This window comes from Triturus cristatus, chromosome 6, assembly GCF_964204655.1.
Source record: "Triturus cristatus chromosome 6, aTriCri1.1, whole genome shotgun sequence".
NCBI lineage: Eukaryota > Metazoa > Chordata > Amphibia > Caudata > Salamandridae > Triturus > Triturus cristatus.
This window is the reverse complement of record NC_140589.1, coordinates 1,738,954,229-1,738,969,877: the sequence shown is the minus strand read 5'-3', so window position 1 is coordinate 1,738,969,877 and position 15,649 is coordinate 1,738,954,229.

Here is a 15,649-nt window from a genome sequence, read left to right as displayed (position 1 = left end):
ACAGATGGATGAGTAAAAGGAATATGCAGAGGGTTGCAAGTGCACCTACACCCCTCAGTTTTCCGTGATAGAGCCAATTATTCAAGGCTTTGGTATTTTGCACTACTGGTGATTGGGGTAGAGACCGAGCTTTGAGTATCCAGGACAGAGTTAAAGTCCCCCCTATAAGCCACAGGACATGTGCTCAATCTGGTCGATATTTGGCATAGATATATACAGCCAATTACTATGCGTTTACCATCTAATTTTCCTAACAACATAGCAAAATTTTGCGTCCATACGCAAGCACACTAACTGGAACAGTGCTCCAGCATAGATGGGGTAAGTGGTACCATATAGCGGTCTTCGCCACCTACGTTGCAGGCGTGGAATCTGTGTGTGTGTGTATACTGTGTGTTTCTTATAAGAGAGTTATATGCATCCATTGTGTTAAAGTTGAGTGTATGTTATTTTGTTTCTAGATAGAATTCATGCCCGTGCGATTCCAAGTCAATAAACCGTGGGCCTCATTCACTAACACAGATTGACATAGGACTCAAGACACCATGGATATCACATAAACACACGAATTGTAATTCATCAGCTGTTACATGTCCATGTGGACTACAATATGTAGGAATCACCACCTGAAAAGTAAGGACAAGAATAGTGGAACAGAAGAGCACTATTAAGTGTACGAAAAGTAACACAAAACTGACTAAACATTTTTTACAGAAAGACCATACCGAAAATGACATCAAATGGATGGTGCTAGCTAAACACAAATGGGTGAGCTGGACACACTACTCTTTCGTAGAGAACAACGTTGGATTTTCAGACTTGAGAGCCATCGGAAACGGTCAAATTATGATATCCCTTGGTCATCCCTCTGATTTTTCTACAATCCACGATAACATTATAAACTATCGAAAGGAAAGGTCACTCTAGACTGCCCACACATTAATGAATTACCTGAAATATGAGTCCGAAAGGAGATATATGTGAGAGAACATACTATGGGCACCACTTTTAGATAAACCTTTGTATTGCTATGGGTTTATATCCTCTTTACCAGACATTGTCAGCTATGATGTACAGACAATGTTCAGGATATCTAGAGAAACATAAAAAACATAACAAGGAATTATTCTGAGCTTTATTTGGTCCCTTCTTCCGTGCGTTTAGCATTTTATCACGGGAAATACTCAAACAAGGAGTGTATGGGGGTAAATGTGCACTATACCGGATCAGGATAGATAGCAGGCTACATATGACGTTGAATGTCAAATTTAATTCATTGTTCTGACAAATTGTGGAACTAATTGTCTTTATTAAAAAAACAATATTAGTACTATCGGAAGATTTCCTTTGTATTAATATTCCCCATACTCTTCAAATATAAGTTCTTCTCGTTGAAACTACTACTAGTCCAATGAGTCCCAGAAATTTCAAGTGACCGCTAATGAATACACTTTGAAGACATCGGATGTTTAATTTAATTTATTTTACTTTAGTTTTCCAACAAATTGTGAAACAAAGTGTTTTATATATAAAAAACAAATGCTAGTAAAAACGGAAGACTTTGTTTGAACTAATACTCCCCGTACTCTTTCAGCATAGTTTCATATATAAGATAGTCCTTCTCGTCAAAAACTACTAGTCCCAAGAGCTCCAACAGTTCCTGGTTGCTGCTGACAATAATATTTTGAAGAATAGTTCTGGTATGATAGATAGATAGATACAAATAGGCGACCGCACGTTTGCCTCTCACCAGCCCCATCTCCGGACACGGTTTTCAGAACATACCAGGCATTCATGGACATGTATTTAAAAAAAAAAATGTTTTATTGAATTTTCATCCACAAACCATCGCAGTATGTAGCAAGTATAATTACAATCCAAATACAAGCAGCCTGTCCTCACATCTAACAGAGAAAAAGAAAAAGAAGAAACAAAAAAAACAAAAAAACATTAAGGGAAACACAACTGTACACTTCGTATTATTAAGGATCCCATTCGATCATTCATCCTGTGCTGCATATTTCCTGCCACATCGGAATATGGACGAACAATATTCAAAAACGTATCTAAATAATTTAACTGTAAACAAACCCCCTCTCCCCCCTTGGGTCACCTGGATATACACCACCCGTTCATCATGTGCCTCAAATTTGTTATTAGTTCAGTTGCTGTAGTCTACCCATGGGCTCACCAGACTGCGGCAATCTATAAGGTATCACGGCCATCCAGGCCCTGGTGGACAATTTGTGTCCCCCCCGTGAGCTGCGAAAGGGAACCCTCCTTCTCTTTCTCCAGCAGGACCTCTGTTATCATACCCTGCCATGCTCTCGCATCATTTTCTAATTTCTCGTCCTTCCGGACTCGTCGCATGCGAATCAATTCCGCTGTAGCCCATTCCACCAAATCTTTAGTCCAGTTTTTCATTGTGGGTGGCTGTGCGCTCATCCGGCTAATTGCTATCCGATTCATGGACATGTAGTGTTGATGGGGAGTGTTGACAGTACAAAGTAAGGACCCTTTGCGTAAGCGTGGCTTTTGTAGAGACAATTGGTCTCTTTTTGCGGTCCTTACTTACCTCCCTCTTCTTGAATGCTTGGATTTTGTGCATGCTCTGCTTATCTCTCGTTTTAGGAACACCTGAAACATGAGTTAGGATTAAAACACTCAGAACAATTTTGAATTTGAAATAAGTAACAGGTGATTGTTAGACTATATTCAGATATTTTACCATATGAAAGTTTCACACAGGGAATAGTAAACCTCGGATAAAAGACTGATAAGGATGATTAATAATCCAGGTCAGTCTCTGATAATGGTACGTACCATTATATATCTTCCCTTGGATGTGTTGTCTTTTTGTTACTGTTTTTACTCCAGCTCGGTAAACATTGATGGGGACTGATACCTTGAAAGTAGAATATGCCTTTATACATCAGGTAAGAATATTGGTTTTTTTCTTTTGCCTTTTTCACTGCCCCTACATGAGAGTCGTTGTTGGTGATGGACAACCTGCCGTACACCAATTTACCCCTAAGTTTGATGAATGGGGGTTAAACATTAATGAAAATATGAGCAATTGCTGTTTTCTCTTCTATTACGCTTTCCAGCACAAGAGTAATTTATCCAGTAAATCACTGAGTCGATTGTATGGCAGGTATTTGATTATATTATTTTTTGTAAGCAGAGTGACAGCTTATCTCTGGTCCCGATGAATGCCTGTGGACTTTAGATAGTTGCTAAGGGGCTGAAACATGTTGACCCACTTAGATAGGGTAGTGTTTACCCCCTGTCCTCACACGTTTTTAACCCTGCCCAATGGGTGGACCAGAATACAATTGGTTTTTGCCCACCTAGTTTTAATGACACTGTAGTTTTCTGTCATGCACTCTGCACCTCACTCATCATCATTACCATTCTGCGCATCAAAAACACCTCCGCTCCTCTCAGTGATATTCTGGAGTCGTAGCCCACAAAAGGTATCTTGTAGTCCTTGTGTGAGGAGGGAACCCTATGATGAAGCATGTCACCTTCGGGTGTGTGAGGGTTCTTGTCCTAACAGCTAAATGCTCTTTTCAAACACTACCAAACGTACAAATAGTGTATAAGACTGTCCTTTTGGAAGCAGTACGTTTTTGGTAGGATCAAATGCTCCTTTAAAGACCCTATGTCCGGTAATATACTGGAAAGGAGTTACCAGCTGAGCTGTGAAGTGTGAGCTTTTCAAAGGGGCACGGCACATGCCCATTGCGCTGCAGGGGCCTGCGTTACGCCCTTGGCTATGCTCAACTGCTCCAACCAGGATTCAATTCCATGGCTTTCTGGTTACAGACTCAGACCTCTGCAGTGTATTAGCTATAGAGATTTCATAAAGTGCAATAGTGCATTTCCCACTGATTAACTTAAGTTGCATTTATTTGACACTTAAGCTGTGTGTTATTTTATATGTACATACCTTAAGGTGAAAGTCCGAAAATAGTTACAGAATAGTTTTTTTTTTAAGCTATTCCTTTGACCCAGCCCCCACGCTTACTTGCCTGACCCCATTGTGCACAGCATCACAATTCCCCTACTTTTTTAATGCGCTTCGACCGCTGAGTGACAGAGACTGCACTCTTGCATTTCATCAGTAGTTCGGGCCACCTCACCTCAACACATATGTGAAGATTGGAACCTCAACCTCTCAGAAGGCACTTGCAGACCAAGTAGTTATGATATTGTCAATTCATGATTTTGGAAGGGGTAGGCTGCAGTAGAATCCAAGAGACCAGATAGTTAACATAACGAGCAGGGGCAACCTACAGTAAAGCACGGGTATAATAAGGTAAAATTGGCGATTCCAGGGCCCAAACAAAGGTAAACATCAGTGACATCTGTCAGGATTGCGATACATAGCGAGTTATCGCCACCACTCTGTTCCAAATATTCGATGCCCAGTGGTAGAAAGATTCAAGAATAAGTAGTAGGAATGTGAGGTAGCATCATGAAAATCTTTGTGGTAGAGATTGTTGGGCCTCACAGTGTAAAGCGGGGGTCAGAGGTTAACTTGTTCCCTCAGGTGGATCCACAGCACCATCTTGCACCATCAGGGTCCTTTCAGTTAGGACGAACAGGCATAAGCAAAGTTTGGCAATGATGCAGTGAAGGGGGCCTAGCACAAACATCCACCCAAGTGCTGTTGAGAGCAGGTCAGAGGAGAACTCACCAGGTCCCAGCGAGTCACCATCAGGATCACAGTGGCTTCCACTTTTCCCTCAGTTACAGCAGATCGGGCCCAGCAAGTCACAGGGTCACAGTCTGCCGAGGGCGTGGTACACTGCTTGGGGCCCAATGGAGATGTGGGCCTCCGGGCCATCTGAAAGGACAGAGTGTCGCTCACAAGGGCCTCCCTGCAAGCCAGGTGTGAGGGTGGTCTCATGGAGCAAGGAAACTTCCTTGCATGCTAGGGGAAAGGCACCGCACAGCCCATCTAAGAGGCAGCAGCAGCTGTAGGCCCCATACAGCCACTGCAGCCCAAATTATTAGCTGCAAGTCTTTAGAGTTCCACCGATGGCCATCGTTGGGGCGTAGCAGCAGGCTCTTCAAGTGCTGCCTTGGGGGCACCATTTTCAGTGGCGTGACTTGCTGGATGAGGTAGGATAAATCAGGCTGGCAGCACTGAGCTCACTCTCGAAGCAGCCAAGATTATTGACCTCAAGTCACAAACACCCCCCAGCCAGTGAAATCCAACAGGTCCTTAAATCTACTTTCTAATGGTTTCTTTGTGTATTTTTCCTAGACAATCAATTTTTCAGAACCAAAATAATTTTAGCCAGAAAATCAAAGCAGCCGGGAGAAGTGAGAATATGTGTGGACGTGCACTTACCCAACGTGGCGATAAAAAGGGAACGACACCTTACCCCCCAAAATAGACGACTTGATCAGAGAATTGAGTGGAGTGTGTTGGTTTTCCAAACCTGATCTACAGTTAGGGTACCAACAGATGGTGCTAGATGAGGTGTCAAGATACATCACAACCTTCTCAACCCATGAAGGCCTGCGGCGAAACACCCGGCTGAGCTTCGGTGTTTCCAGCGCTTCAGCGATATTTCCGAATAATATTCAGGAACTACTGGCGGACATCCCTGGGGTTGTAAACGTCAGTGATGACATCCTTATCCGTGCGAAAACCATTGTCGAACACAACGCCAGACTGAGAAGGGTGCTCAGGAGGATTCAAGAATCTGGTCTAACCCTTCACCGCAACAAGTGTGAGTTCCCCTGGAAGAAGCTGCACATCTTTGGATATGTCTTCTCATCAGCAGGAGTGACGCCAGATCCTGATAAAGTTTGAGATATCAAAGAAGTGGCTGCTTCTGTCACAGTAACAGGGGTAAGAATCTTTCTAGGGATGGTCAATTATTGTGGTTGTTTCATCAGAGACCTCACCACCCTAACACAACCTCTACGCAAGCTCACCAATGGGTCAGTTCCATGGTCCTGGGGCCCTGAGCAAGAAGCTGCTTTTCAGACCATGAACGACGCTCTTTTGTCCAACACCACCCTGGTCTATTTTGACCTGCGGAAGAACACCATGATTGCCGTAGATGCTGGACCGAAAGGACTGGGTGCCGTCCTGCTGCAGTGATGCTCAGGGGAAGAGGACTGGGCTCCAGTAGCATTTTTCAGACACTCTTCAACCAACAGGGAGCAGAGATATTCTCAAATCAGAAAGGAAGCAATTGCCATTCATTGGGGTTGTCGACACTTGCACCTGTACGTCTATGGACACCCATTCAACTTGGCGACTGACCACAAGCCGCTTCCTCAGTTGTTTGCTGGCATGGCTGCCAAGCTGTCACCCTGAATTGAAAAATGGATGCTCCTGCTGCAGGAGTACAACTATCAGGTAGAATATCATCCCGGATCCCACAACCCTGCTGATTACCTGTTGCGCCATCCTAGTGGCCACACCTGAAGAGGAGGCTGATGCTGATAAGATGGAGGAATATGATCACTATGTAACCGCCCAATCATGCCCCATTCCACTATCTATGGAAGTCCTGTGTGAAGAGACCCGCAGAGATGAGTGCCTCCAAAGAGCGTTGGACACCGTGAAGAGCAACTAGTGGCATAAGATCAAGAAAGACTTGGGCGCCCTCATTCCGAAAGTGTGATAGATCATGGAAAGCCTGTATCATGTCAGACAAGAACTAAGTGGAGACTCAACGGGGTGCCTTTTAAGAGGACATCACCTGGTTATACTGCGCTGACGAATCGAGTTATCCAACTAGCCCATGCTGGACACCAGGGCATGGTGAAAACAAAAAGTCGATTGCGGACCAAAGTATGGTTCCTGCTGATGGATGAGCAGGTAGAGGAAGTGGTGAGATCTTGTCCTTGGTGCCAGGCCGCTGTTGAGGCCAGTCTGAAATCCCCTGTAATAATTGAGCCTGGACCGCGAAGCCCATGGGCCTGTGTCAGTCTCGATTTGGGGAGCCTACCAGATAGAAGGCACATGTTTGTATTGATTGATGACCACTCTAAGTATCCGGAAGTGGAGATCATACCGTCGTTGAGTGCTGGCAACAGAATCCTTAAACTGGAGAGAATGATGGCCACTCATAAACTGATAAAGGAGTTGCGACCAGACAATGGCCCTCCTTTCCATGGACAGGAGATAGCAGCCTATCTCTCCTCCCTTGCCAGAACTCATAAGAAGATTATGCTGCAGTGGCTCCGGGCACATGGCGAAGCAGAGCGATTTATGCACACTGTTGAATAAAGTCATTTGGATCTCCCATGCGAGCCAGCAGTCCCTTGAACTTGCAATATATTCCATCCTTCGTGAGTATCGCCAGACCCCGCAATCCACCACGGGGAGGGCCCCGGGACATCTATCCATGGGGAGAATCGTAGTGTATTCCATTCCACATCATCCTCTGTGGCAGCGTGAGGTGATGGATGATCGCCACGCGCAAGGTCGCTGTCAAAACCGAAATAATCAGGCCAGTTGTCGACGAAGAGCACAGACATCTGACATCCGGGTGGGCAATGTGGTGTTAATGCAGAATCGTAATGCTAGCAGCAAGTTCCATCTGCCTTTTGAACCAGAACCCTGGACTGTTACCCATCGGAAAGGCAGTCGTGTCACAGCACGGAGAGGTGGAGAGACTGTCACCAGAAGCGTATCAGCGTACAAGAAAAACCATCAACAGCAGGGACAATCCCTGAACATGGGCAACACCCCTCAGTGGTGGAGAACTCTATGGGCAAAGATGATTTGAACTGTTCTGAAGGTTACTTACTGGTGATACGCAACACTGACACTGAAGCCTCTGTGCTCCCTGATGTTTCAGTCGAGGGTCCTCCAAAGATGGTGTCCAGCCGGCCGTCAGGGCGTGACACTTGCACTAGATAAGATCTGAGGAGCAACCCCATGCTGTCTACCAGGCTGAGGGATCATTTCATGTAAGACGTTTTTTTGTTTTGTTTGGTTTATCATATGATGGTGTCATTGTTGAACTATTGATAAGGAAGCATTCCGAATTGTGCATGATGCCCATGTAGTTTCATAGTCTCTGTCTGCAAAGGTTTCAAATATCTGTTTTGGGAAGGAATGTAGTGCCGCTCCTGTGATGTAACAGGCACGACATGGAAGATTTTATGTAACACCTGACCACAGGGGTGGTGATGTGTAAACCCCACTGTGATGTCGGAATAAATGGATGGTCTGTGACCACATGGGCACCACACAAGAAAATGATCCCTGGCCGGATGTGACATCAGTGAGGTTTTTGAGGCTGGGGCTGAGTTAACAGAATACAGTGTCCGTCTCTTTTCTGAAGCGCGCACCCCGTGCTTGCGGTGAGCGTTTGCTTGGCTGCATTGAACTGACGACAGCGTCAGACTCATCCCTTGAGTCTCGACGCCACAAGAAACTAGGACTTTCCTGGCAAATCTGGAGTCCGTGGTCACCCTAGTTAGCACCCAACAGTTAGTCATGCTAAGACACCCCAGCTACCAATTCAGCTCTAAACCGTGGAAAAACACCTTCAGGCTGAAAGTGAGACAGTGACGCCCAGAAATCACTGTAAGGAGCTGGGCAACAGCATTTCAGAAATGGCTTGGACTGTAATAAAGTACAGCACGGTGATTGGTGAAAATGTCTACAATAATATAGTTGACCTCATGGTGGGATAAGCAAAGGGCGGTGTACTACACTCGCATGGGTGGAGGGCCAGTCTGTAACTCAAGCCAGACACAGAGACCGAAGAGAAAAGCGCTCCTAGCTGTGGAATTCATGCTGAGCTACAAATTTACAACCTGCATTACCTTCCAGGCTATATAAAGACCTTCGATCCACTAACATGAAAGGCGACATGCCTTCTTTACTGCCCTGCTGCCGCGTTTGCGTTCGTGTGGAAGATGCAAACACTGCAAGGAGGGAGCCAAATGCTGAGCGGGAGCTCTCACCCATGGGGCTCTCCTGTGAATCTATCATAGCAGCGTGAGAGCTTCAGTTTTATTATTTATTATAGTATCATATTCATAGTAAAGGTATGCATACTTCACACACCACTCTACCATACACAGTAGGGAGAAGCAACATGCCAAAACAGCTGCCTCGCTGTCTCTGGTGAACCTTCCAGGGGGTGTAATGGCTGCAGTCTGATGTAATTTATTTAAACAGATGCCGCCATCTTGGAACACAGATTTATTAACACTCAGGGCCTCATTTATGAAAAGTGTTGCATCACTGCGGGAAAACATCAATGCAACACTGTTCATAGCACCATCCTTGCGACACCGTGGATGAGCTGTATTTACTGAACGGCGCTTTGTGTCGCAAGGATCTACAGATACGTCAGTATTCCTGAAGTATCTGATAACGCAAAATTGGCGCATTGCTGGAGTGTGTCTGAAAACAGACGCAACTCCAGCAATGTATCTTTTCACATGGGGCTTGAAAGCCCTGCGTCACTCCTTACGCCTGCTTCAAGCAGGTGTAAGGATTTGACGTAGTGACGTCCTAGAAGTGGCACAGGGAAATCTCATAGATTTTGCAGCCTCACTTCTACACTGCTTTGCTGCGACGGAAAGCCCACCCTGCATACATTATACCTGACGCAGATATAATGTAGCACAATGTTTTACAAAGTAACACATCTGCCTAGATGCGTCCCCTTGTAAATATAGCACAGTGTGATAAAAAAAAATTAAAAAGTGACACAACTGCGACATGAGGGCCTCTTAAATAAGGATCTCAGAAGAAGAGTTTTTAGTGCAATAAATATTGCGGAATCGGAGTTCTAATTAAGTTAGAAATGGTATTTTAGTCCAGCAATGTCGAGCTTAAAGAATAACCTTAGAGCTTTCATTAAACTCACCAAACATATTTTTTTAGCAAACTAGTTTATTATTTATTCTTGTTAAATTTTTCTGTCAATTCCACTAATAACAAATGTTTTATAACATTAAATTAAAAAGTAATCAATAACAAGTGTTAAAGATACAAAGAAGATCAATAAAGAGATGCTGAGATCAAGGCTAAAGGTGTTCTGCAGGCTGTGCCCATACATGCCAGCATTTCCAAAAAGGGAGAAAGTGTAAAAAACATTGGGGGAATTTATTTTCCTCAAATCTGGTATTTGTAGAGCACTAACTACTCACCCCTCTGGGTCTGAATGTGCTGGGGGCTGTCAGGGAGATTAAGTGAGCTATTGCCCAGAGTCACATGGTGGTGAGCTGAGCTGCAGCCGGCACCGGGGATCCAACCGTGAGGCCCGTGCTCCAGTCACCCGCCCTGGCTCCTGCGCCACACCTCTCCTCATTAACTAACATTAAAACAGAGTGAATTTTACACTGGAGACAACTAAAATAGAGGGTTTTTTAAACTTTTGAAAATCGGGTGTCATTCTCCTGATTCAGGTCTCTGTTGACATGTATGAGTGCCTGAGCAGTGCCTCACTCCGGCAGCTTCCCTGCTCTCCACCCTATAGCTGTTGCCTTAGATGATGACAGAGGCACGGTGCGGTGCGCCACCACAACTGTCAATGGGGAAGGGAGGGGCATTTCTGTCTTGCATTAGCCTTGCTATGTAATTGCAAGCTATACAGTTCAGACTCTTCAACAGTTATCCCATCTTCCTGTTATGTCAGCAAACAGCATGCGAGTTCAGTGGTCTTGAGTGCAGTGGTCTCACATGCAGTGGACAAAGAAGTATAGCAGGCAGGGGCACAACTAGACCCGAACTACGGGGCGGGGCTAATACTCCCAGCCAGGACTGGCCCGAGCACTGGTCGCACATGGTGAAACAGTCTTTTTCGGCGTCCCCCTCATTTCCTCCTTCTCCATGAATTCCCTCACTACGACTCACCAACAACACAACTCATCTCTCTATAGCACCTTTCTGACAAACATTTCATTTTTTTATAGTGCTACTAATAGTTTACTCACACTCAGTTCTGTGATCTGCATGGTACACATTCTTTGTGGCAGGCACATTAACCCTCTGCGCTGCGTGAGTGGCAGGAGTGCCCATATGAGTGCCCATGTGAATGCCTGTATAGTGTGAGACTAGGGTAAGAGGAGCGACTGCTTGGTGAGTGAAGTGACCAATTGAATTCGGGTGTCAATGTAAGTGCAGAGTGGGACAAATGCATGGTTAGTGATGGGCTTGTTTGAGTGAGATTGCAGGTTGAGCAGTGAGGGGGACAGGTGAGTGAAGTGTCACATGAGTGCAGGGTGAGTATTGTGCTTGTGTGACTGCAGGGTGAGGTACAGGCTGAACAGCCCAAGTGCATTGTGACTGCCGAGTGATCACTGTGAGTGCAGGGTGAGCGGGTGAATGGTGTGAGTGCACGGTGATCAGTGTGAGTGCATTGTGATCTCTGTGAGTGCAGGGTGAGCGTGAAAGTGAAGGGCGAGAATGAGGAGTGAGTTGTCTGAATGCAGGGTGCATTCCCCGACACTTTAAGTAACTCAGCATGTTATTGATGGCAGCATAGGGTTTCAGATATAAATAAGTTAAACTATTGCTATTATGGTATTAATCAGGGATAGAGGGTGGAGGAAATAAATGTGTTGATTCTGCAACAAACTTCCAGTCTTATGATTAGGGTTATCAGCTCATTAGTTTGATGTCTTAGAGGGTACAAAAGTAAACAGTCACCTAAAGCCGCATTTTCAGCACTTATCTGTGCATACTTTGAACAGCAAAAATAAACAGAAAGCACTTTTAATTGTGTTCTAAGGCTGCCTGAATGATCCAAGACTAATAATTAAAGGGAACAAAGACAGAAAAGTCACATTACAAATGAATATATACTTTTTTATTTATAACCCTATTTAGTGTAAAGACGAGGTATTTGCAGGCTCTTTAAACAACACATGGCTGGCATTTTCCTTTTGGAAAGCCTACTTTATATTCCTTTTCATTAAATTAATTCTCACACTACAGCAGTACATGTAAAATACAAATGTAAATAATAGGCAGAGTGGGGGCCCAGGGGGTACTGGAACCAGAAAAAAAAACGAAGCCTCGGTAACCAGTTTACAAAGGTATGTAAATATGCAAATGGTCTTTAAAGACCTGTGAAAAGCTCAGGGGTGCCGGAGATAAGACTCCAGACACTGCCCAGCGGAGCCCACAGCAGCTCGAGCTGCAACAGCCCAGGCTGAGACGGTGGTTGGGGGGGGAGGGCGCTGAAGCCCTCTTACCCCTTTGGGCGTTGCTCGCCTGATAGCCGGCAAATGAAGAGAATGGATAGGCCATCTTCAGCACAGGGTCAATGCACATCTTCTGCCCTCTCTGCCTCCCACCTTGTGCTACTCTCACAGAGCATTTTCTGTCAGGATCGGAAGTACAAATGGTCAAGGATTCTGTTATTTCCCCCTTCTCCAACAATACAGTCTGTGGTGGTTCTTCTTTGAGTGACGATATAGAAGGAACCATCAGGCACCAGGAGATTTTGCCATCGCGAAATAGGAACGTTCTCCTCATGCCGAATCATGACCACTGACACATCGTAACATGGTCTTTTATATGTCAGTTCATCTCAGAACTAGATAATTCTGAGGCATTTGATGGTTCTCTTTTTAGGTCAGGCATTAGCCAAGACCTTCTGATTTTACTAAAATTATATATACAATATACCTACTTCTTGGGGCTTTCAGCCCGCCCTCTTTATCCATTGGTCAGTCGTCTCATTCACTACATTTTTCTTCCAGTAAAGTCTTTGTGAGCACAATCACGGCACACACGTGAAGTCCGTCTCGTTTTATAAGGAATTAATTCCTTGATTGTCTTATATTCAAAACGCCTCATGCCATAGTCAACCTGAATTTCGTCAGGCATCATTGCCACAACATCCCCAGTGCTTGGTTATTAGAATTCAGATACATTTGTAGGTTTCAAACAGTAGCCACATTCTTCGTTCCGGCACATGTTCCTTGGGGTCGTCTCACAGATAACGTGAAGCATCGGTCCCATTTGGATATATGGCTCACGCTATGGCTTTTTCTCATTGCTGAGGATACCGGAGAAAGAGTAACAGACTCTGGGGATTCTGTGTACTTTTGATGAAAATATGAAGAATGTGGCTACTGTGTGAAACCTACAAATTGATCTGGTACTGATTATTAAAGTTGTGGTAGTGGTACCTGACAAAACACGTGTTGGCTATGGCTATGAGGTGTGGGGACAGAAGACAATAAGGAAACTAATTCCTGATACAACAAGATAGACTTCATGTGTGTTCCTTGATTGCTCTCACAGAGTTTTTGATGTAAAACTGGGGATTTTCCCAGATTTGAAGGGTATTTGTGTGGCTGCTTTTTATTTTTACCGGTTTGAGCATGTCAGGGACCTTTATTTTTCACTAAATGCTACACGTGTGTGGTTTGTTGCGCTTGTTTATCCTCCGGCCACCGAACAATTGCACATTTTTCTACTGCCTACTACAGCATACACCTTGGAGTAATGGGTCAGCCCACTTCAGCCATTGGCAAACTTCACTGTGAGAGATGGCATTCTGCTTGTTCACAAGGATCACACCCAGTAGCGGCTGCTACCGGAGGGGTGGTGGAGTGGGGGGAATGTAAAAAAAAATAGGAATTACCTGGGATGGACGGACGTCTGCCTCTCCCCTGTCTTCTTCATTTTCTGGTCTACAGTCCCGGCCGGCAGCAGCAGCAGGAAGCATCCGGGCACACAGCTTTGTGATTGGTCTGAGTGTCATGGTTCGGCGCTCAGATGCAGACAGGAAGGCTTTGCATAGTCCTCATCAGGCTGTGTAAAGCAGCCTGTTGCAGAACATGCAAAGTGCGCAGGACTGCTTGGCTAGCCCAAGTAGGCCAGCCAAGCAGTCATGCGCACTTAGGAGGAGATTTACTATGATTTTACAGCATGTTTGCACCACAAAAGTGACGCAAATCGGCGCAAAATCTTTTTTTCACGATTTACTTTCCATCGCTAAACTTGTTTAGCGGTGGAAATAATGTGAAAGTAAACAAAGCACCGCATAGCGCTGCTTTGCATTACTTAGCGCCATGGGGGTGTACCATGGGTGGAGCATGGGCGTTCACATGCAACCACCCAAGGTTTCTGATGCTAAACCCAATTTACTAAACAAAGTAGACTGAGTTTAGCATCAGAAAACTGCGCTCTTTTAAAGTAGGTGCAAGACTGAAGAAATGCTTTCATTTCTCCTTAATTTTCCTACTTTGCAAGTGTGCTGCACTGTATAGCACGCATACAAAGAGAGAAAAGGCTTGAAGTGAGTCTCAGCATAGCATTTTGCACTGGAACGGCACTTTTCTAGTACAAAACCTATGCTAGACTCACAGAGACACCCCTGCACTATGGTGCAAAGGTACCTCCGTGGCTCACAGCAGCTGATTTCAGCACCAACGCTAGGGAGAGGGGAGGAGAGTGCGTTATTTTAATAAATTTGGCACTCTCCTCCTCTCTTCACAAAATCCAGGAGTCCGCGGGTCTCTTACTCAAAAAAGTAAAAACTGACTGATAGAGCACAATTGAACATGAAACTATAAAAGGAGTCCTCTTAAAGAGGACAGGATCCTATCACCCACCGAGGTGGCATGCTTCATCATTTGGGATCTCCTCTTAACTGCAACCTGGTGCAGTTAAGGAGCTACAACTCCTTGTGAGTATCAAGAGGAGGAGCTTGCGGATGTTTTAAGATGTAAAACAGAGGGCTAGATCTCCTAAAGATCGATGAAGCTACTTGTGGTGTGGTGAAAAAATATATTGTGCAGTGTCTATAGAGTTTGTGTTAAAATTGACTACCGAGAGAAAAATATGTTTATTGGATAATTCTGGGTGTTAAGGTTAAAAGCAGTAAATGCGCGGTCTGAGCAAATGAGCGAACGCGCTAGTGAAAATTGAGGTCTACATGTTTCAGCCAAATAAGATCAAAGAATGTGATCATGGCTTTCTTCAGGACCAAAGTGTATTACTACTGCAACAAAAAATGAGAAAGTGGAGATTACCACAATATAAATATAAAAGGAACGATACAACCAACTTGTATACCTGTGTGCTTATTTGTAGATACAACTACAGGAATACGTGGAAATCACCTGTTGAAAAAAGAAAGAAAGGCACACATTCACAAGTGCAAAGTGTTATATCAATCAGTTGACCATACTGTCTTATTAAAATACTGTCATAAGAAAGGTCTACAATTAACCTTCTTACCCGCATGAAGTCGGGGATACCGCCCACCGCTCCTGGTAACAACTCAGGGCGTGAGGCAACGCTCTGTGAAAGAAAAAATAAAAGAACTGGTACAGCACGAGCATGTAGTTCTAAGATGGAGGTACCATAAAGTGGCACCTCCAGTATGGAGACGAAAAGATAAAAAGATTCACTTGAGAAGGGCTGTCATCTGGAAAATGGTACGTAGCAGCCTTCATTCAACCATGTCGATGGTCATTACAACACACATGGCCGATGGAAACGGGGGCTGTAATTATGGAGGGTAAGAATATGGTACTACCCATTCACTGAAAATGGGTTGGTGATTAATCACAAAGTATGTAGGTCTTATCATAGACCGCAATTGATACAAACATCCTGGAACCAACTCTCGCTCACTGAGCAAAACCAGTGGTGTCGGCAGTTAAAGAGAAATTAAACAGCAAGTGA